This window comes from Cygnus atratus, chromosome 15 (assembly GCF_013377495.2).
Source record: "Cygnus atratus isolate AKBS03 ecotype Queensland, Australia chromosome 15, CAtr_DNAZoo_HiC_assembly, whole genome shotgun sequence".
Classification (NCBI taxonomy): domain Eukaryota; kingdom Metazoa; phylum Chordata; class Aves; order Anseriformes; family Anatidae; genus Cygnus; species Cygnus atratus.
Window position 1 is genome coordinate 427,770 of NC_066376.1, and position 21,833 is coordinate 449,602.

The 21,833-nt window shown below is 51.1% G+C and overlaps 1 long non-coding RNA gene across 1 annotated transcript in view; it reads left to right on the top strand.

Annotated features, from left to right (window-relative positions):
* LOC118256442 (uncharacterized) overlaps positions 1-6,542 on the top strand; it is a 153,944-nt gene extending 147,402 nt beyond the window's left edge. Inside the window, exon 7 of the long non-coding RNA XR_004781232.2 lies at positions 5,820-6,542. This is a non-coding gene — a long non-coding RNA (uncharacterized LOC118256442). The remainder of the gene's footprint in view (positions 1-5,819) is intronic.
* The last annotated feature ends 15,291 nt before the right edge of the window (positions 6,543-21,833 follow it).

Sequence of the window (21,833 nt, forward strand, 5' to 3'; positions counted from 1 at the left end):
GACCTGTGCAAAGGAATTATGGAAGACACAGCCCATAAATAACAAAGCCCAGGGTGTCCTGCATGGATTTAAGCACAAAATGGAAAAAGTCAGTGTGGGCTCACCATTTGCCTTGACAGTCTCTGTTCTGCACCTTGAATTTCATAAGCCATTTTTTTCCTCACTAGTACTGATGTACAACAGAGGCAGAACGAGCAGGCTCCTTGGGATCACAGACAGCTCTCAAAGCAGCATCTTTGCCATGCATAATCAAAACCCAGCTCTTGTTATTTATTCACCACAAAGAAAAAAGACTTCTGAACCACTGTGAGGAAAAAAGCATGTGCGTGCCTGCGTGTTCATGCCTGTACGTGCATGACTGCATGCAACCAACTGTGCGTGCACAAGAGCTGGGAGCCACCTGCAGCCGTAGTCCCTGTGCTGCCCAGCAGAGCCCTCGTGTACACCTCCAAACATGTGTGGAGCCCCCAGCACTGACGGGGAGCCCAGGCAGCTCCGGGAGCTGTGGCTTACTCTCCTCTGTGCAGCCCCCGCTCCAGCCCGAGGAGCTGGTTATTAATTTAAGTTCATTTGAAATGTGCACAGAAGTTGTCTGCTCAGAGCCCAGGCACCCTGCCAGGCGGTGCCTGTTAGGGGACAGCCGAGCACGGTGCAGGCTCTGCCCCTCCATGACGTGCTGGGGCTGAGGCTCTAGGGCTGCTCGTCCAGGACAGGACACATGAGGGTGTTGGGGGTGGCTGTGCCCCCCCAGCAGGGCACTGCCCTGCCCTGCTCCTGCTCGGTGCCTGGGCGATGTGGTGGGCTCCCTGCTGGGCAGGGCTCCCTCCCAGCGTGCTCCAGAAAGCTGTGGTCTGGGCTGCTCTGTGATGCCACAAACACCTCCTCTGTCCTTGTATTTCCATATTTTTGCTTTTGGCTTAAATTGAAGCTAGGAACTGATGACAGATGTGAAAACTAAGCAAGCCAGCCTGCAAAGACACTGCAGCCCCTGCTGGAGGTTTAACTTCAGTGCAACAGATCTGATCTTCCAAGCCTTTCCTCTAATTGCGCTCTCCACCTGCTGTCCATGGTGGAACAACTTCTGAAGCCACCCTCAGCATAAGAGAAAGCTTTGGGCTCTTTCATCTTGCTGGTGACAGGAGACTCAAATGCAGCTGGTCCATGGCTGTGGCTGCAGGCTGAGGCTTGCAGATGCTTGGTTTCCTTTTGCCTCTCAAAATCACAGGCTGGGCAGCTGGAGGCCCGTTCTGTGCAGCCCGATTTGTTTCCAGCATTAGGCGAGAGTGAGTGCCAGGCTCCTGGCTGCAGTGACAGCATCGATCGCCGCCCTTGGGACCACGTGCAAATAAAGACAGAGGGGAAGGAGGCAGCAGCAGAGCATGTTTTCATTCTGCTCTCGTGGATGCTGAGGGAGGAAGGCGGGCAGGCTAGACAGTCACAGTGGTGTGGGGTTTACGGAGGGACACAGCTAATTGTGTCTCCAGGTCTGCCTCTTTCCCAGTGGGCGCCTGGAGCTTTCCTACTGCACTCCCTCTCAACACAAAATCCTTTTAAAACCTGTTTCAGGAGCCCATGCAGGGAAGCTGTAACCTCTGGCAGTGCAAGCCAGCAAGCGTGAAAAATCTCTGGTCCTGCAGCTGGGGGAGGCATCACGAGGCTGTCTGGGGCTGGGGCAGGAGAAACACAGCTGTGGCTCCTCCAGACCTGCCAGCAAAGGGTGCAGGGCAGCAGTGATGCTCCTCTGAGTACACTTGTGAACTGAGCTGATTTAATAAACAACAGGAGTGTTTTCCCAGACCACATGCTGAGCTGTATTCAAAATACATTTGTACGAACATCAATTTTTAATGCAATTTATGCCAAATGTTGTTGCAAAAGGCAGCCGTTAACATGACATTAATTCAATCACTGGAAATACAGTACGTGCTGCTAAATGAAAACATGTTATTAGTCAATTAAATTAACTAGATGTAACTCTTCCAAATGCAACGTATTATGGTTTGTATATGTTTAATTACGTTGTACAAATTACATGGCAATAAGGGTTAGCACTGGACACACACAATTAATACATATGCAGAAAAAAAACAAACAACTTGCAATTTGCAGTTGAGATCTGTCAAAATTATATAAAATATAAATATCTTGCAAGCTTGAAATAAAGAGGTAGAATTATTCTGGTATTATAAAAGGAACAGGGCAATTTCTATAAGAGCCAGGAAAGTCTTTGCTGTGAGATCACAGCTGTTCACGGTTGCTTTCATAATGAGTTTTAATCTGCTTTAAAAAGACCATTTTAATTTTAAACAGAAATTCTCCTGGCCCTGGTGAAGTCCCTCCCTATGCAGGAATCTCTCGGTGCCCACACAAGCGATGACTGCGCTACCTCCTCCTTTGTTTGTGTTTTAGGATGAATTTGTGCCCACTTGCAAGGAATTGTGCCAGACTTTGGCACCAAGAACGGGCATTGAGCCTGACAACAGTGAGACACGCCGCAGGCACTACAAACCCACTGCACAGCATATGTGCCACCGTAAACACTGCTGGGGGCGGCGGCAGGCGGGCAGGCTCTGGCTCGGGCTCTTGGCTGTTTACAGCGCCTTGCAGCTCTGGAGCAGCTCATTCCAGAAGTGCCCCCATGCCGAGGCCCCTGGAAACAGGAGGCTGTTTTCCTGGGGAGGATGCGCTCTCCAGGGGCTTGATGGGCTGGATGGTTGGGCTGTCCTGGGAGCGGGGGGCTGGATCCTGGGGGACTGCACGCCCCAGCCTGGCAGCCCAGAGCAGAGCTGGGAGCCCCCAGCCTGGTTGGGGTGCTGGGGTGGCTGCAGCCCTGCGAGAGCACCAGTGAAAACAAGGGCAGAGTAGAGTGAGGCTCTTGGGAAACAGGAACACAGCACAGAGCACTATGAGAAAAACACCACTCTAGCTCCTGCTTGATGGCAAGAGTCACCCATAGCTGCTTGAGTATCTCCACTGGTCAGGGAATGGGCCCTGATTTTCTTGGACAGGGCTGGAATAAGCCTGTCACCCCTTCTCTTCCCTGATGCTCTCCTCTCCTCTCCACCCCTGGTCTTCCCCTCCCTAAGTTTGCAGCCTGAATCACAGCAGTCCCTTTGCGGAGGCCACCAACAGCGGTTAGTCCCATCCCAAATGAGTGTGAACACGCAGCTCGTGGCACTCTGGAAATGTATTTTTATTGCTATTGTTGCAATAATTATCACAGTTGGTGTAAATACAATTCTTTTCTCTGATATTTAGTCTGTAATCTCAACAGTGCAGCAGGCAGGTGCTCCAAAGGGTGGGAGAGCAGCGGCCGAGCAGGCTGCATGTGGGGTGTGCTCTGCCCGGGCATTGGTGCCTATTGCTGAAACATGAGGATGGGTAAGTGTAAGTAAGGGGAAGAAAGGAGAAGTAGAGTGATGGGTAAATAAAATATGAGGTGCAACATGTGGCTGTTTCCAGTTTGTAAGAGGTGTGCAACACTACATGGGAAGGATGGAGCAGTCCTCATTGTCTCTGGGTACCTTTGTGGCAATGAGTCTCTTAAGCAAAACCAGAGGCACTGCACAGAGCAGAGTGGCAGGTGAGACGCTTGGGTGCTCCTGGATGCGATGGGCAGTGTTTCAGTGGTGCCTGTCCCAGACCAGCCCGTGCCAAGAGAGCAGTTCTTGTGTTAGGCAGGCGTGCCATGGCACGAAGGGGCAGCTGAGGCAGAGGTGTGCGCTCACCTGGGCGGGGTGCGAGAAACCTCCTTGCCCCCAGAAGAGCACATTCACTTCCACGCAAACAGCTCCCATGGGCAGAAGCGCCTGTGGACCTGCACCCCTACAGCTGTGTTGGAAGGAGGTGGCTGGAGGCAGACGATGGGCAGCGCCCTGTGGGCCGTGGCTCCCCATGGCTCCACTGGGCCAGCAGCTGCAGCCCCCCTGCAGGTCCGCACCGTCTCCTGCCAGGCCTGTGCTCCCCCTTGCCCTCCCTGGGGGGCAGAGGCTTTGCTTCAGTATTGGAAGTCTGCTGGTGAGTGGGTGAGATTTAATTTGACATAACCACGGGGCACGGCTGGGGAGCCGAGCCGAGGCAGTGGAGTATGGCTTATTGGTTTCACCGGGAGCAGAGAACGATTTGAGCAACCTCTGTGCTCTCTGGTCCAGACACACACCATCGCACTGTTGACTTAGCAGCAGCCGCTGACAGAGAGAAGTGATAAAGCTCTTTGAGATATTCCTGTCTCATCTGTCTCGTGTAAATCAGAGGAAGGCTGGAGACATCAGAACAGACAAAATGCAAAAGCAATAAAAACCTCCTGACTCTCACTGAAGGCAGAATCTGATCTGACATGACCACCGGCAACAGAAAGATTTCATACGAGCAGGGAGTTGCTTACTTGAGGAATTGTTGATTATTTAGTGGCTGCTTAAGGGGCTGGGAAAAAAAAAGAAAAATCAAAGCTCCTGCTGTTTGCAGGTTGATGGAAGGACTGCATGCTGCCCCTCTGTAGCCCTTGTTTACCACCAGCTTTACCTGCTTAGAGTAGTCAGAGAGATTTCTGACTGCTTGCTCAGAAATAAAAGGAGCCCAAGAATCAATCATTTGTTTACATTGTATAACTTGTTGAAAATCAATTGGCTCCACATGTTGCAGATCTGATTGCATTTTGTTAGTGGTCACAGGGAATGGTTTTCCCTTGACATGCCTATATTCGTGGTTTCTTCAATGCATCAGTTGTACCCAGCTTTTAGGATAATTGAGACTGAGCAACAATCCCCTTTATAAATATTAATTTTGATATGCTTGGGAAACTCTGCCTCTCTTGGATGAATTTTTAACTACCTTTTTAATCTATTGCTTCTTGTTAGAAAAGCAATAACATTTCTTGGTGCTTGTTTGTGTACCTCCAGCTCCCATGGCCCTGCCAGCTTGGCCCGTGGGCACACTTAGACACTGCTGCATGGGGACGTGTCCCCCTGCCACCAGCAGGGAGGTGGCTACAGGCGGTCGGAGGTGCTCAGCAATCCCCATCCCTGCCAACTGGCTTCTCCTAGAGATGGCTGGAGGCAGGGACAAGTTTCCCTGCAGTTCTTTGGAAACTGCCTTAGGTGATGCATGGGGAAAGCAGAGTCCAGCAGACCGGGAAATCTTTGGGAAGGGGCTGACAAAATTTGTAGTCACCTGTCTCTTTGTCCCTTTCCCAAGCCCATTGCAATCTGAGCCTCGTGAGCAGTGTAACCTCAGCATCAAGCATGTGGATAAATTAAAGCTGGCGGAGGGCATGGCCATGGCGTGGCCTTGCTGTGATCAGCAGGGAGATGCCGGGGCTGTTGCATGGCTGCTGATTTTGTTGCCCTGTTGTGCGCGGTTCCTCCTGTTGTGCCTGGCCCCAGCCCAGGCCCAGGCCCCGGCTCTGCCAGCAGGGGCTGTCCTGGCCCCGCACCAGTGCCCCCGGCACAGCTCCCGGGAGGCTCAGCACCAGTCGCAGCCTCACTGCTCTGTCCTCCTGCTGTCAGTGGCTGATCTGAGGCTGCTTGGCTTTGGTTGCTGCTGCACATTTTCTTTACTCTTGAGTCTGTTCGGCAAGCTCCCCCTTGGGAAACTGCAGGTGTGGGGTAAGACGTGCTCTGGTCACTGCCTGTATCAGCAGCGTAGCTGTGCCCAGCGCTGGACGTGGCAACAGCCGATTTCTGAGCACATAGTAGGGGGGGTCCAGCTGGCAAACCCCACTCCATGTGCCTGCTGCTTCCCTGTCCTTGTGCTGCTTTTTCTGCAGAGCATAACAGCCCTTTTGCAACCTCACATGTCTGTATTTCCGTATCTAACTTCAGCAGACAACTGCACCATGTTGCTCAGTGGTTGGTGATCTTCCTGCACACTGAACGTCAGCTCAGACCTGGGGAAGCACTGCTGGCCCCTTCCCCTGTCTGCCCTTCTCAAGGGACACATCCCAGCGCATTGCAGCACCCTGACCTGGGCCTGGTGTCAGGGGTTCTGCAGAACCATGGCTGTGGAGGGGACAAGGGCTCGTGCTGCTGCAGGCTTCGATGGGGAAGCTGGAAGTACCACCCCCCCTTGGAAAAATGTGAAAAACTCTGCTGCAACCATGGGACACCGTGGGGACACCCGCCCTTGGAGCCAGTGGAGGGATGTCCGCTGGGAACACAAGCTGCTGGTGGTCGGTGGGAACTGGCCCAGCGCCACAGGCACGGGGTGTTCTGCAGACCTGTGGGCAAAAGGAGAGCAGTGAGAAGCATTCTGGAGCACCCAGCCCTGACCGAGTTTGGGGAGTGTGGGGAGGGCTGTGGTGGGTTTGTGCCTCTCTGGCAGAGGTTGCAGCTGCAGCACAGCACCAGCACCCATTGGTGTTTGGATAACCACCTGCCTTCGTCTGGCTGCTTCTACAAAGCAGCAGGTCGGGGTCAAACAGCTCTAGCCCGGCTCAATTAAACTGTTTCTTTTCCCACACAATCAGATGATGCCTTCTTTAATATCATCTGGAAGTCTGTCAAACTGTGTATTTTCTTGTGAAACCTCTCTACAGAAAAAGACAAAAGGAATAAGGGATGCTGTTAAAATGAAAGCCCTGCTTTACATTTCAAATACTTTAAAAGATTTTTCTCTTTTTTTTTTTTCTTAGATCTTTAATAAAAGCTTTTAAAAGAACTTTATTATTATTTTTTTTCATGGTGATTGCTTGCCAAGGAATGAGTCTATGAGGACATGGGGAAGACATTGCAGTCAGAGGTCGCACAAGTCACTGCCCCAAACTGCTCAACTTTCTGGGCTGGTGCTTGCCTGTTCCAGCCCAGCAGCTGCACGCATGCCTGTGGGGGAGGCCAGAGGAATTGTCTGGAGAACCGAGGCACTGCGGCTGCAAACATTTGCCTAATAGGTGCCTCAGGAACGCATCCTGGGAGCCGTGCCTCTTTCCTGAGCAGCAGCTGTTTCTCTCCAGTAACTATGTAAATCCCAGCACATTCCCAAGTTCCCAAGGTTTCTTTCAGGCTCTAGAGGCTGCACACTGCATGGAGGCTGGGAGACCCCAGAGTTAAGTGGTGCACCACGGTATGAGCAGCATTGGGTGAAATAACTGTTCTTGGCATTAACCCCTACTTTAAACAAACTGTGCCATGCTATGAATATTATTAAAAATGTTCTACCAATCAGTAAAATCACAGCTTACTTTGAACAGTATACAGAAGTTTAAGAGCCAGCAATACATTTAATGTTATTGTGGACCATGCTGGGGAGAGTGGGTGTTCACCAGATGGAGAGACAGACTCCTGCACAGATCTGCTCCAGCCCGTGCTCTCTGCCACGGTGCTGGGGACACAAGCGGCTGCTAGGGCCAGAAAGATGCTGTGTGGAGGTGCTGGCGCACACCCTGCTGCATTTGATCAATTCCTGATGTGGTGCGAAGAGACCTGTGTGGAGGCAGGTGCCAGCCGTGCACGTGGTGCCGCGGCTGTGGCTGGAGGCCTGGCGCTGGCAGGAGCGGCGTGGCGGCTGCGTGCTGCTGCCGGGCGCTGCTGCCCAGCTTGCGGCAGGGAGGAGGGCGGCACGGCAGCTCTGCAGCACCCGTAACCCCTGCGGCTCCAGAGCCTGGTAGCTGCAGCCCAGCAGGTGGCTGTGGCTCTGGGGCTGTGGCTGTTGGTGGCTCCACGGATGGGTTGCGGAGGTTGCGCTGTCAGCAAGGGGACTGAGAAGCAGCCCATGTGTGCTGCAAGGCGGCTTAGGTAGACCACTCTCCCAGAGGGTCTCCAGCTCCACACAAACATTTATGGGACCACGTGCAGGAGAGAGGCTGTAGTCCGAGCAGGTGCTGTGGCTCTGGGGCACAGCCCGAGCCTGTGAGCTTGGCTGGGAGGGGATTGTTCAGCTCAGCTGGACAAAGCCTGGGTGTGCTGCACAGCTGCCCCTTGTGCGCTGCCTGCTGGAAACCACTCCTGCTCCACAGGGATGCTCCCAGCCCTCTGCCATGCCCCTGCGTGGAGACTGGGGAGGGGGTACCTCCTGTGAGGGGATGGAGAGGTGCAGGGGGAAATGTCATTCCTGACCAAATGAGGGCTGAAGGCCGGTCTGTGTGCTGTTCCTCAGCTCAGCCACAGCCAGGCAGGACAGGCAAGCTGCTCTCTGGCTGCCACCTAGGCCAGTCCGATCCATATTTCAGCATTTGGGAGGGCAGGTTATTTCCTGGCTGCTTGACATGGCTGCAAAATTTACTGGAAAAGCTAAAACAAACAGACTGTAGAGCGTCACATTCTGTTAGTGCTGCATGGAGAAGGGTTGTCAAACCAGCAAACAAGACATGGGAGAAGCCTGAAATCAACACAAACACCAATGTCTATCTCCACTGAAATTGTTCTGCAGTGAGCGGGAGTCAAAGCAGGCACTGGAACACCTTTGCTTGCTGCCAAACATAGCGCTAAAGTCTGGAGCACTAACCAAAGCTGATGGAAGTGTATTTATTTAAATTGTCAAGATAAATTAACTTTTAAAGCCACAATGAAAAAGTCTTAAAACTCTGTACTGCAAATCAGGGGCATGAATATTCAGGCACATGCACTGATTGAATTAGTTTGTTGCAAACATATTTGGAGGCAGCTGTTCATTTAATAATCAGGGATAATCACAGAAATAGACGACCAGTTACTCCATCTAAATTGCATGGTTAAAATTATAATTTTATAACTATATCTCAGCAATTAGATTTAATAGCCATGAAAATCCTGCAAAACCCAGTTAAGGGCAAGCTGTTATTCCTTTAATGCAGAAAAGCCAAGGTCAGATTTGGGCTGCTGCTACATGTAACCAGCAGCAGACTCCCCAATGTCTCCTCTGTTTCCTACACAGCTCTGAAGTTCTGGACCAAACAGCCTAATGCTAAAACTGGTCCAGGCAAGGGTTACTTTTTTGTTTGGCACTTCCTGTCTTCATTACAATATTTGTCCCAAGAACAGATTAATTCCTCTCATTCTTCCTGTCTTTCCAGCCTTTTGTCACGGGAATGCATTTCACAGGACTGTAATGTTTGATACTTGCTCTGAGTTATAGCTGTGCCGTATGCTGTAAAAATTTGACTCTCTCAGTATTGTACATTTTGATTCTACCCCTGCAGGCTATAAACAATCCAAATTACCTCTTTCTTTAGCTTCCAAGAGGACTAATCCTCTGTCTAGTGCTTTATCAGTCAGTTGAGAAAGAGTGAGACCAACCTGCCAATCCAAACAGAATATATTGAAAAAATCATATTACCACAATGCAGAACCTTGCTGTAATTCACCTAACAGCTCAGCTGGTGAAAGCCTAACACTGTGTCCACCTCTTTTACTGTAATGAGATGAGCAACAGATGCAACATCCATCCATCCATCCACCCATCCATCCACCCTTTATGCACTGTTAACCTCTCCTAAAACACTGCACTGAGCAGGGAGGGTCTGCGGATGGCACGAGCGGCTGCAGACTGCCACCCAGGACCACTTTTAGCATGGCAAACCCTGTTCTGATGATGGACGCTGTGCTGCTGGTGGCTCTTGCAGTCCAGCCTGCCCACATCTTGCAGCCACTGCATGCCGCAGGAGCGTGGGCTGGTGCAGACGACGGGGCTGCACTGGGATGTGCCAGGGGAAACATGCAGCTCTCTGAGCTGCTTCACACCCTCTGGTTTACTCGGCTTGCTTTTGGTTCCCCTGCTCTGGTGAGCTGGGCAAAGTGAGCCCCTCGCTGAGCAGGAATGCCTCAGCACTCGGCCTGGTTTTCTCTGCCTTGCCAGCCTGAGCCTCCCCAGCAGCCCAACCTGGGGATAGGGATGGGGGCAGCTGCTGCCTGGGTATGGGGCTCTCCTTGGAAAGGGAATTAGAACTAATCATTGCTGTGCTGGGAGGGCGGTGCTGGCCCAGAAAGGTGTGCTACAGCCAGCGGCAAGTGGCTCATCAGCTCGGATGAAACTCAAGCACCACAGCCAGTGTGGCTTGCTTCAAGGTTTAACGCTTTATTAGAAAATGAGAGGTTAGCGCATGTTCCAGAGGAGAAAGAAATTTATTGTTGCCCTGGCCCTGCAGCAAAGCAGAACTCAAATAACCCAGGCACGGGAAGGACTATAAATCCCCCAATGGCAATCATGCTGTGAAAAGGACGGTGACAGCAACAGCAAAGTTTGGCCAGTTAATATTTCTCTCATCTGAGTGAGAAAATAGCAACATTTAAAACGAAATCTCTGCTGAATTATGCAAGGAGAGGAAAAGTGAAAGCTGTGAGTCCTTTGCAGACTCCTCACTTGACACGGTGCAGCAGGAGGTGCAGGTCTGCAGAGGTGCTCCCCAGGAGCAGCTGGGGCTCTCCTGGGCTTCCTACACATCACACTCTCTTGCAGGATGCCTCAGGTGCCTCCAAGCAGTTCTGGGCAGGTAGAGGCTTTCTGTCCAGCCTGCCCTCACAAGATTTCCTACCTTGCATGGGGTGAAGCAACTCACCCTAGTCTGCATGCTTTGTGAATGTGAAAAACAAGGGGAGAGTGGGATTAGGAGGGAGGAACAGAGGAAGAGGGAGCTCTCTGACAAACCCCAGGCAGGTGGTTAAAGCTCTCGAAGGGTGTGAGAAGATGCCAGGACCCTGGTGTGAGCGAGGCAGCTGAGCTCTCAGAGCAGCAAGAGCTGGAGCCTTCCTCACCACCCAGGTCTGTCCTGGCAAGTGCACTCGTGCTGCCACGGGAGCTGCCTGCAGGCGCCTTTCTTTCCAGCGCTGCCGCTACCTCTGCAGCAGGATGGAGAGGTTCGCTCTCACCCCGAGAGCTCTGCCTAACTCTTTTTCCATTTAAAGGCCAATTAATTGTGAAAAGCTTTTGTTAATTTTAATTTTTGGTGGTAGTAGTAGTTTTGAATTCATACTTGCCCTCACATTAAAATTAAAGGTTCTTGTTTGATAGTCCTGGGAACTGTAGGGAACACATAGCACAAGGAAACATTTCAGCTCAACGAACCCTGTAAATTTCCAGAATATATTTTTGTTTTAAGCTTCAGGTGAAGGGAGCAGGAGTAATCAATTCTCCCTCCTGGCTGGCCCTGAACTGCTGATGCTGTGGGTAGACTAGGCAGCATCTACCTATGACACTGCTGATGGTACTGGAGGTCAGTTAGACATCCTGGGCCATTTTGGTCTGACAGGTTTGCCCTTAAAAACTGATTTTCCATGGGCAGAAAATACAAACCAGTGGGGGCATGCCAAGGGGAGAAATCTGGATCGTTCTGGTCTGACATCTGAAATAACTAGCTGTTAACCTTTGAAATGTGGCCAGTGCTGGGGATGGGGATGGTTCACACGGCCCTGCTCCTCCCTGTGCCTGCCTACTCCGTGCAGCAGCAGCACAATTTAAAACCCTTCACATCTGTGTCATTAGCCCGTTAATCCAACACCTTCCTCCAGCCTGGTACCACAGTGAGGATTTATGGTTCTTACAGACCAATTTTGCTATCCCAGGGGGAAAATCAGCATCTTGTTATGGATAAAATGACAATAAATGAAACGGCCATTAATTTACGATCTTGCCACACAGTGGCACTCAAACAGATTCCTATTAATGGTTTGTTATTACCACCATCCCATACAGGGCTAATAGCAGCTCATGGGAAAAACTGTCTGAGTCCAGAGACAGCGCTGGCAGCTGGGGCTGTGCAGGGCACAGCCACGTCCCCTGGGATGGCCCCAGCAGGAGCTGGGAAGGGGCTGGGTGTCCAAGGGCAGACTGGAGTTGGCCCCTGTGCTACAGGCCCAGGGGCTCCCCTAACCTCTCCCGACACCTCCCGGGGGGTGACCAGGGGCTGGCGGGGCCCCGGGGCTGCCCGGGCTCCGCCCAATTTCCCAGTGCCCAGAGCCTGGCCCTGGCAAGGACCCCTTTGCTTTCTCAGGGAAGAAACATTTCAGCACAGCTCATGAAGCTGTCCTTCCCTACACAGTTTGTAATTCAGAACCTTCCTTTTGCAAAGGCAAAGCAAAAAGAGAAGCTGAGCCAGCTGCATCCTCCCCAGGGCCAAATGGAGCCAGAAATGCACTTGTAAAGATGCATGTTGGACTGGCAGGGAAACCTCGTACCTCTCTCCTCTGCTTCCCTTCACACCGTAGACAATCCCAGGGGGTTATTGCCTGCTAACAAGTAGCTCTGTTGGGCAGCAGCTTGATTTCTGATGCATTTTAATCCCACTCATGGTAAAGGAATTTGTGGAATATTGCAGACGGACAGGAGTGATTCCTGCCCAGTAGAAAGACAAGGCATGGGGCTCCTCCTGCTAGCCCTGTTGTTGCGAGCCTGGCCTCCTGCATATTCAGTGATGGTGCTGTTAGCATTGGGGCAGTCTAAGTGGAGCTGGAAGCCACACTTCAGTGGATGCAGAGCTGAGGAACTGCTCTAACGAAGATCAATAGGCCGAGGATGGAGGCTGCCATATAGAAAGGAGAGGAAAAGAGGGCTGGCTGCTGGCTGGGAGTGTTCCTGGGGAGCAGCGCAAGCAGCTGATTTTTCTGTTTGCTTGCAGCTCAAAAAGCCCAGGAACATTGGCTTGGCATTAAAGAACTGCTCAAAAACTTCAGCAAAGCAAAAAGCGCTGTAAAAACCTCAAACAAAGGCTAACCTTTCTATGTGGTCAAAGTGCTTAATTTGGTCCAGAATAAAGAACAAAGTTTCCTCACTGAATGTACTTTTTAAGAATATGAAGTTGCTTCAGATGGACACCCCCTCAAAACTTCTGCTTAGAATACGGTCCTTTTTAAAGGCAAATCAGGCAAATTCATTGGCAAAATCAGACTCAATCTGTGAGAAGTTTCACTTTATCTCTTTGCCACAAAATACTTCTTAGAAGAACATCTTCTGGCTGTTTTCTCGTGCCTGCATGGCTCCCCGTAATAAGAGCTTGCCAGGACAGCGAGGTGCCAGCTGGACTCGGAGCTGCAGAGCTGCCCCTTGCTTCCCACAGGGCCCCGAAGGCAACGGGGAGGGGCCTGGTGCTGTGCTGGGCTGAGGTCCCCGACTCAGGACCCCAGCACCATGGCAGGGCTCGGCATGTGCCCCTGGGGCCGAGGCAGAGCTGTGCTGTGCTGGCGGCAGTGGGTTTGCACCCCTAGCCCAAATCCAGCGCTTCTGCTCCTGCTGCGTTATGTTTAATGCTCAGTTTGCCAAACAGCTTTCTTCATGACAAGGAAACATGCTAGGAACTGGTCTTCATAAACACACTTTTACAGTAATAGAATGGAATAAATAAATGCTCCACTATATCTCCCACCGCCACCTTTATTTACATTTTAAGTGACCTGTTATTACTGACCCCTCTGCCATAAATGCCTAATTGAGAGGAGGCCACTGAGCAAGCAGGGACGATGTGAAAGTGCATTATGTTAAATAATTCATAACGAGCCCTGTGGTTGTTTCAGTGATATATGTAAATAGGGGAACCTTATTTTTTAACTTACTGTCTATGTTGGTTTATGAATTTTAAAAGGAGAAAATATTCATTCTGTAGTTCAGTACTGAAGGGTTTCTTTCTCCCTGAAGTTGCGTCCCCAGTAGCCAGCTCCCAGCTGTGAGACAGGAAAAATGTGCTCACAGACCTCTTTCTGCTTTAGCACATTTTAAATCTATTTATCCCTGTGTTTTATCTGTGACTCAGTGACAGTCCCTGCGGGTGCCACCAGCAGATCCAGAGGATAGAAACTGGCACCTGAGGCAGGAACACAACATCTGCATGCTGGGGCACCAGCAGACCACCCTTCCCTAGCTTCTGGCTGCAGAGACCCCAGCCCTAAAATCCGGAGTCCAGGTTTCTCGCTGGTTCAGGATGGATGTCTTTCCTGCAGAAAGGGAGCCATAAGTGAGCTCAACATGAAAGAAAGATAAAGAAAAGCCAGCCACTCCAGAAGCAGACAAGGTTAAGCACCTCTCTGCCATGATGGAGGACCTGAGTCAGGTCCCCAGACACCCTTCACTATATCCTGGGCCTGCAGACCAGGTGGGAGCACCTGCTGCATGGTCAAAGGATATGCAGAATACTGCTGGAATTAATTTTGTCTCCTGACATCCATCAATGCCTGTGTTGGACAGGCCTGAACACGTGCAAGTGGAAGGACCCCCACAAATATACCAGCCTCAGTTGTTGCAGTTCCCTTCTCCACATAGGAAGGTTTCTTTCCTTCTAGAGGTCACTGCCCTGGTGTCCCCAAGCTTGGAGCTCTCTGGCTGCACAGTGCAGCTTGTGTAGATGCCTCTAGAGGATTGTGCAGGTGATCAGGGCAGAGATGCAACACTAACACACTGCTTTTGGATAAGCAGCCCAAAAAGAGGCAATTGCTGATGTGCCAGAGTCTGATGAGCCTTGCTTCGCCGCCCTGCTCCACTCCCTGCTGTGTCTAACAGGGAAACTACAGCATAAGGGAGGGTGCGTGCCACGGTGCTTTACAGGCAAGTAATCCCACCTGCCAAGGCAGCCAGCAGTGAATTGCCTACACAAGGTGAAAGTCAAACCAGTTTGGAGGCAGGACAAAAGCCACATGAGGTTCCCTTGTTCTCCCCAAACAGCCCCCACATGGGGAAGCACTCTGCACATTTCGGGCAACGCAGAGCAACCGCATGGATCACACATGGGCTTTGTGCTGGGACCTTGTGCAGTGCTGAGACCTACCCACTTGTTACAGCTCACATAAGAAAAGTAATTCCCTTTTATCACCCTTTTATTCCACCTTTTAATTCAACATCATGTTTCCTCTTCGCTATGAGAATGGGATAAGAGGAGCTCCCAGACTGTCTTTTCAAGACCATTCATTATTTATTCATTCTTTTTACCTTGTTTTTCTGTCTGTCCTTATTTGAAATTTTTTTTAGCCCTTGGTATTATTGTTGTCCCTCTCTAGTTGTCGTCTATTCCTACAATACCCTCTAGAGACAGGGTAATCACTCCAAGAAAATTGACTTACATTCAATGGCAAAAAGCTTCATTAAAACCCAGTTAAGGTTCCCAAAGGTACCTTCCATTCCTCAAAAATATTCAGCAAACCTGGTACTTTCCACAACATGAACTGAGGAGTTATGGTGCCACCCATGCAGGGCTGCAATAGCCCTGTGCAAGTGGACACAGTCTCTGAACCCGACCACTCTCCAAAACACGTGGCTGGTAACTTTATTTCACCAGCGTAGGGTGCTGTGCACAAGCCCGGCAGCTTCCTGCTGCAGCACCCTCAGGGCTGTCCAGCCAGCCAGCTGCAGGGAGAAGCGCTGCCTCCTGGCCAGGGCTGAAGGGTGCTGTCCCTGAGAGGGCATGCTCGCCCCTGTGGGGCTGCTCTGCTACTGCCAGCCTCAACTGGTGTCTGCACATTTTGTACATGCTGCTTGCCCTCCCTGCCCTTTACAGCTCATTAACACGTTTGTTAACAAACAGGACCAACTGCAGAGCTGACACCACAGCTGCTAACACGCAGCGAGGTGCGGACGGATGCTGCCTCCTGCCGCAGCTGCTCCATGGCCAGCCAGGGCTGCTGGTGGGAAGCCTTGCGCCTGCCCGTGCAGAGCAGGGCAAGAGGGCTGGGCCGGGGCTGCTGGTCCCCAGCACCGCTCAGCCTTCAGGGGTGAGCAGCACCTGTGTTTGGCACAGGGAAGCAGCGGTGCAGAACCACTTGTCCGCAGCCCTGAAAGAGGCTGCAGGCACAGCGAGCGTGGTTCTGGTGCCTGGCCTTGTGCTGCAACCCCTTGGGCTGGCCTCGTTTTCAGCAAAACCCCTCTGGGCTGGCAGGCAGCTGCCTGTGGTGCAGAGGATGGGAGCCACACCTGGCTGGGACCCTGGGGCAGCATGAAGCTACTGCACAGGAGACAGAGAGGGGCAACTGGGAAGGGAACTACCCCCCTGCATCAGCTGTCTGTAATGCCACCTGGAAGTTTTTCTGGGGTTAAAGTAACACCAGACCATGGCTCTGTGCAGTGCTCCCCTCCCTGCAAGCATGGCAAAAAAAAAAAAAAAAGTGATGATGATCAGGCTGTGTGTCATTTAGATACAACAAATGCTTTTAAAAATGTCAATAACAGGGTAATCGAAGTGTCCAGCCTGGCCTCGCCACTTCTGCTTGCCTTATTGAAGGCAGAGGCCACTTGTCTGGCAGGGGAGCAGCTCCAGAGGGGCCGCAGCTGCTGCCTTTCAGGGCTCAGGGGCTGCAGCTGCTGGGCAGTTTACAAAGGGAAGGGGGCCAGGGCCTGGTGCTGCTGAGGGTTGTGCCCTGCCTGTTCTGGAGGCTAACGGTGCTGGGGCTTGTTCTCCAGGTGGGTGCTGTGGGCGTGCTGCTGTGGGCGTGCTGCTGTGGGCCTTTCCCTGGCATGGGGTGGGGGTCCTGCTTGTGGTATGTGCTGAGAGTGGTGCTACCAGCTACCTCTGGTTGCTCCTGGTGTCACAGGGCTGTGCAGCTTGCTTGCCTTGCTCCAAAACACAGCAAAAACTGATATCACCTTAAATGGTGTGGACTCTGCAATTGATGCTTTGCACGCTCTGAAATGAGGATGCACTGGGAAGAAAAGAGTGTCTGTGTGTAGTGTGGCCCAAGAAGGGTGAGGCAGGAAAACTTAGCTTAAAATAACTTAGAAAGTCAGTCTCTTTCCTCCTACGGCAGAGGAGTAATTACTAGTTTGTAAAGCTTTTAATTTTTTTTAACACTGCATATAAATATTGCTGCTCAAGAGTTCAGAGGCAGGGACTTTAAATCTAATCCACATTTAACAAGGCTATTAAAGAAAATGTTTAAGCTGCCAGAATTTAACTGATTACAATATTTAATAAATCTTACAAAAAAAAAAGTCTTTAAAAAAAAAAAGGCAGCAAGGAGCCAAGATCACATGGCTCTTATATATGCACTACTGAGAATGCTTTAATGGGAAATAGAAACCCAGAAGATGCAATAATCCTGCCAGAAAGGCTCACAAATGTATTATAAAAATGTTTAAAGCTCCATTTAAGTTTTTCTAATTAACTTGATAATGACACCAGCATCCCCTCTCTATCAGTCTCCTGGCAGATCAGATGCATCCTGATTGTTAGAGCAATCTTAAGAGTGTGAGGAAAGTGAGATTTTTTTTCCCCTTTCCTCCAGGGGCCTAGGGCAATGCTTTCAGCCATCCTGTGGCACTTGGGTTATGTTGGCTGCAGTTGCTTGGCTCAGGGTGGGAAGGTTTGCTCTGGGGAGCAGCTGGCGCCCTGGGCAGGGAGTGCCCTGCTTGCTCCGTGCCTCCAGCAGCCGGGGTCTTTCTGCTGGCAGTCAGCAAAAGGCAGTGGCCAGAAGCTGCTGCTGTTCGGTGCTCCGGGCAGGGGCTGCGGAGCTCCGAACAGTTCTGGTTTCCAGAGGGGCTGCAGGGCACTGCTTCCTGGGGATCTCAAACGGAGCAGGACTCTACCAGGTAGCCACCCCTCAGCTGGAGTTCTTGGCCCACTTCTGTAGGCCATGCCCCATTCTCATGGACAGCAGGGGCCCTGTGGGGTTACTGCCACTGTCCTCAGAGCATCAGGCGTAGGCTTTAACAGCATCTGTGCCTGGTTGGGCTGTTGGAGTCAACCCAGCAGGTGGATGGGGGACAAGGAATCAGGTCTCTGCCAGGAGGCGTCAGCCCCAGGGCAGCTTTGCTGCTGCCCTTGCCAGAGCAAGCCGGCTTCTGGTCTTGGTGTTGAGAAAGGGGAAAAGTATTGGGGAAAGATATCCCAGTGAATTAGTGGAGGCATGTTTTGAGACTGCATTTCTTGTTGGCTGAGTCAGAGAAATGGCCCTGAGCTGCAGTATATATTCTGCAGGAGATATTAACTGTAGAAAATCAGAGGTCAAGGCAGAGTCATATAATTTCATGGTTGAAGACTCGTCTGTAGCAGAAACCTTGCTGATCAGGTGTTCAGTATTGTAGGGGGAGTGCCACTGAAGGAGTGCTGATGGCATTTGGGGCTGAGGTGTGGTACCAAACATCCAGCGTACCCTGGCAGGAGCTGAGGGCGAGGGGCATACCTGCTGCCCTGAAAATCCCATTTCAGGAGTGCTCAGGCCTCCCAGATCCTCGCATCTGGGCATAGATGTGCACTGCTGCTGCTCCTGATGCCTGTGTCAGGGGAGGTTTGCTCTTGTTCTCAGCCCAGGCAGAAAAAGAGGGTACCGAAGCAGTGCTGAATCTCTTCACATGCCCCCCCCAAACGGACCTGAGGTCACTAGCTGACTTCCAGGGCTACTGCTGCCATTTGTTGCCTGGGGCCAGTCTGATCTAGGGTTTTCAATAGCAGGGGTTCTCCTGAGCTTTTCATCTGTGTTCTTTGTCTCTTGTTCCCTCCCTGCAGCTTGCACGCCTCACAGCAGCACAGGAGGGGAACAGCTGTGATACCCTGCAGAGTCCCCCCAGAGCTGCACGGGGAGATTCTCCTCTGCTCGTGACGGTGCCTCTGTTTACACACCAGCCTGCTTGGCCCCCACCTCATGCTGGGACCTGCTACCATGCTGCTTGTCACCGTGTCCCAGGTGCTTTGCCAGGATGCTGACCGGCAGGGTGCAGCTTCTGGAGGAGCTGTCTGTGTGCCCAGGCCCCGCTGCCTCCTGCCCTGCACCTGCCGCAGCTGCCGGCCCCAGCAGTGCCCTGCCCTCCCTTGTCCCAGGGAGCAGCACGCTGGTGGGGATTCCTCACTGACAGGAGATTCGGCTGCCGCTGAATCTGTTCAGTGCGGACTCTTGTAGAGCACAGTATTTTGATTGGAATGGCATGTGATATGGAGCCAAACAACTCACGGAAGTCTGTTACATCAACGTAATTGCCTTAATCAGCCAAACTTGTAATCTCTGTGCAGAAGGAGGTAGGGATTGTTTGACAAGGCCTATTTTCTATTGCTCCATGTGAACTGGACTTATCTCTACCTGTTAAATCTTTATGGGTCCCCCCCTGGATTTTCCTATTATTTTTCCTTTGAGACTGTGGTTACTCCCCAGTAGTTTATAAAATGTCTCTAACTCCCCTAAGAGCAGATCTTCTGTTCATCCTTTCTAAATATCAAGGTCCTTGTTAGTCTCCTTATTTTCCAGAACACTAATTTATTTCCCCTTGACTCCAAACCTGAATAGAAACAAGCAATGGGGCTAGGCGCTTTGCTTCTACCTCTTCCAAGGTTTCATGGAAGTGAATTTTTCAGGCATGGGATATTGTAATAATTATCACTAGTTCTGTGACAGCCTCAGCTAGTAACTGATTGCAAGCACTTATCTGTGTGTGATAAATGAGCATAATGGTTCTGAGTACTGAACAAAAGTAACTGCTGAATGTGTGGAGAGGGTGCATACAAATCATGTGTGTACATTTGCTGTGCCACTGGAAATAAGACCTGCCATCGTTGGAGTTCTTGTCACTAAAAGTCTGTAATCTCATTTTCTTGAACCGTGTGAAGGTATGTTCTGCTGTCCCACAGCCTTTGTCTGCTTCCTAGATCTCCTGTCTTTGCTTGCATAGATGGTGATTTCCTTCCCTCCCATCTGTGTGTACACCTCTATACCCAGTTGTGCTCTCTGCATCCCAGCAAAACCCTTCAACCAATGTTATTCTGCCTCTCCAGCCACCTGCTAGCCAGCCCAAGCACAACTGGACCAGGGCTGTGGGGGGGAGGGAATATGTATGGGACGTTGGGACTGCATGTCCTTACTGCATGCTCTGTGGTGACAGCAGCACGTTGCTTGTGTGCTTCAGCTATTTACATAGCTTGTCTGCAGAAAGTGATGGATGTGCTTGTAATAGATGTGGGGCATGCCAGATGCGTGGTCACAGCACTTCTTTATGCCTTTAGAGTGACAAGTGCTCAGATGCATTCTCATACTGTACAAATTGTCTAACACTTAGATCTGTCAGACACAAATTCATTAGCCAGGTATATTCTGAAGATACGATCTCCAGGGCTGACCCATCCTGTCTGTAGACTCTCAGGCAGTGATGATGCTGGCCTGTGGGATTCTGCTGCTCTCATGTGCTGCTGCTGAGCACGGGTTCACCCAGCCTGCCTGTGCCTGCTGCTGTTGCCTCCTGATGGGGTTTTATTTCTTCTTTCTCCTCCAGCTCAGCACAATTTGGTTTGCTCTGCCACATCTCACAGCAATGTTAATCTGCATTATTTAAACTGAGATTTACTACTACTTAAAGTTTTAATTTGGAAACTATTTCTAGGACTATAGATCTATTTTCTTGCTATTTTTCAACACTTCATTCCAGCAGCAATATCCTACAGTGCCGTGTGCTCATCTTAGGCTTCATGCAACAGCTCTTTGCAGTGTGGTGTGCCTGTGCCCTGGGCTTGGCTGCATGAGCTTGGAGAACAGGCGTGGATTTGGTCTTAATCAGTCTCATTGCTCAGCATTCTCTTCTTCAAACAACACCTTTGTGTGTGATGAGCAGGATGGCTTGGTTCTGTGTTGTGAAGGGTCTGCTGACTCCACAGCCACTCAGACTCTGGGTATTTCTAAGGTGGCTCTGGAGACACCTTTGCAACATCTGTGCAGCCACTTGACATGTACCTTCAAAAAGAGCCCAGAAAAATGAGTGTGGGTCTGCAGCATGTGTTGCTGTAGGCTTTGGATGAGATGCAGTCAGTGCAGGATTAGTGCTGAAAAGAGTGGAGAAAATGACTGCTATTTATGAGTACCTGCTGTCCCTGGTCTGGGCAATGTAATGCGGCTCTGACAGCACGTGGCTGACTTGACAACCATTGAGGTATTCACCTAATGCAGCAATTCCACAACTTCAGTGGAATTCATAAAATGTGCCTCGACAGATTCCCTGAATCATCGCAGCAGGATGCCTAACCCCCATGGAGAGTGGGAGCGCAGGCATTCCTGTTACAATAATAATTGTATTTCTGAAGCATGTCTCTCCTGCCAAGGGCCTAGCAGAGACGGTTTTGGAAGGAGGACCTAAGGAGGAGATGCTGCAGCCAGACCAGGTGGTGTGGGGGAATGCTCTGCTGCAGCATCTGCACCCCTGGTGCTTCTGGAGTGAGGCTGCTGGGTCGAGGTGCTGAGGGGACTAGGAGCTGAGGGGAGCATGGTTCTGGTGTATGGGGACCTGGGGGCATCCTGCTCGACAGCCCTGCCCCAAATGCCTGCTGGGGCTGCAGCTGGGAATGAGTCAGTGCCCCACAGAGCCTGGGGAGCACCAGGGCTGTGGTGGTGTGGGCTGGTCTGATGTCTCTGTGTGTTCTTGGGCACTGGCCTCACATGGAGGAAAGCCCTGTTAGCCACTTCTCCGGGAGGAGAAATAAGCCTTCTTAGAGATCTACAAAATGCTGTCAGTTTATGAAGAGTGGATGGTGATGTGGCTGTGCACTGTCTCTCCCCATGCTGATAATGATGCCCTGGAAGTGGCAGCTCATGACACAAAAGGGTTTTTCCTGCTGGGATCAACCCACAAGCTGGGGAATGAGTACATTTATTTCATGGGCATCCACGAGATCCAGTGCTGCTTATTTTCCTGTTACTGCTACAGGTTAATCATTTTGCAGAAGCACCTTGCTGCTCTGAGACAAAGACTTTTTGCTGAAAACCAATAGAAGACAAAAAGAGGAAAGCATCTTTGAAAACAGTAGCCGAAGAAAAATGCTAGTTTTTTTTTTTTTTTTTTTTTTTTTTGGGGGGAAAAATCTTTTAACTAAGTTCTGATGCCAGGCTGCACTTGCTTGGTGACCAGCATCTCCGTGGGGCTGACTCCTCTGGGCGAGCCCTGTGGCGCTGGGGTCTGGGTACTCCCAGGGCTTCCCACTGCTCCCTGTGCTGCCGTGCAGTCTACACCACCCAGGCCTCCTGCACCTGCAGGGGCACTTTTGC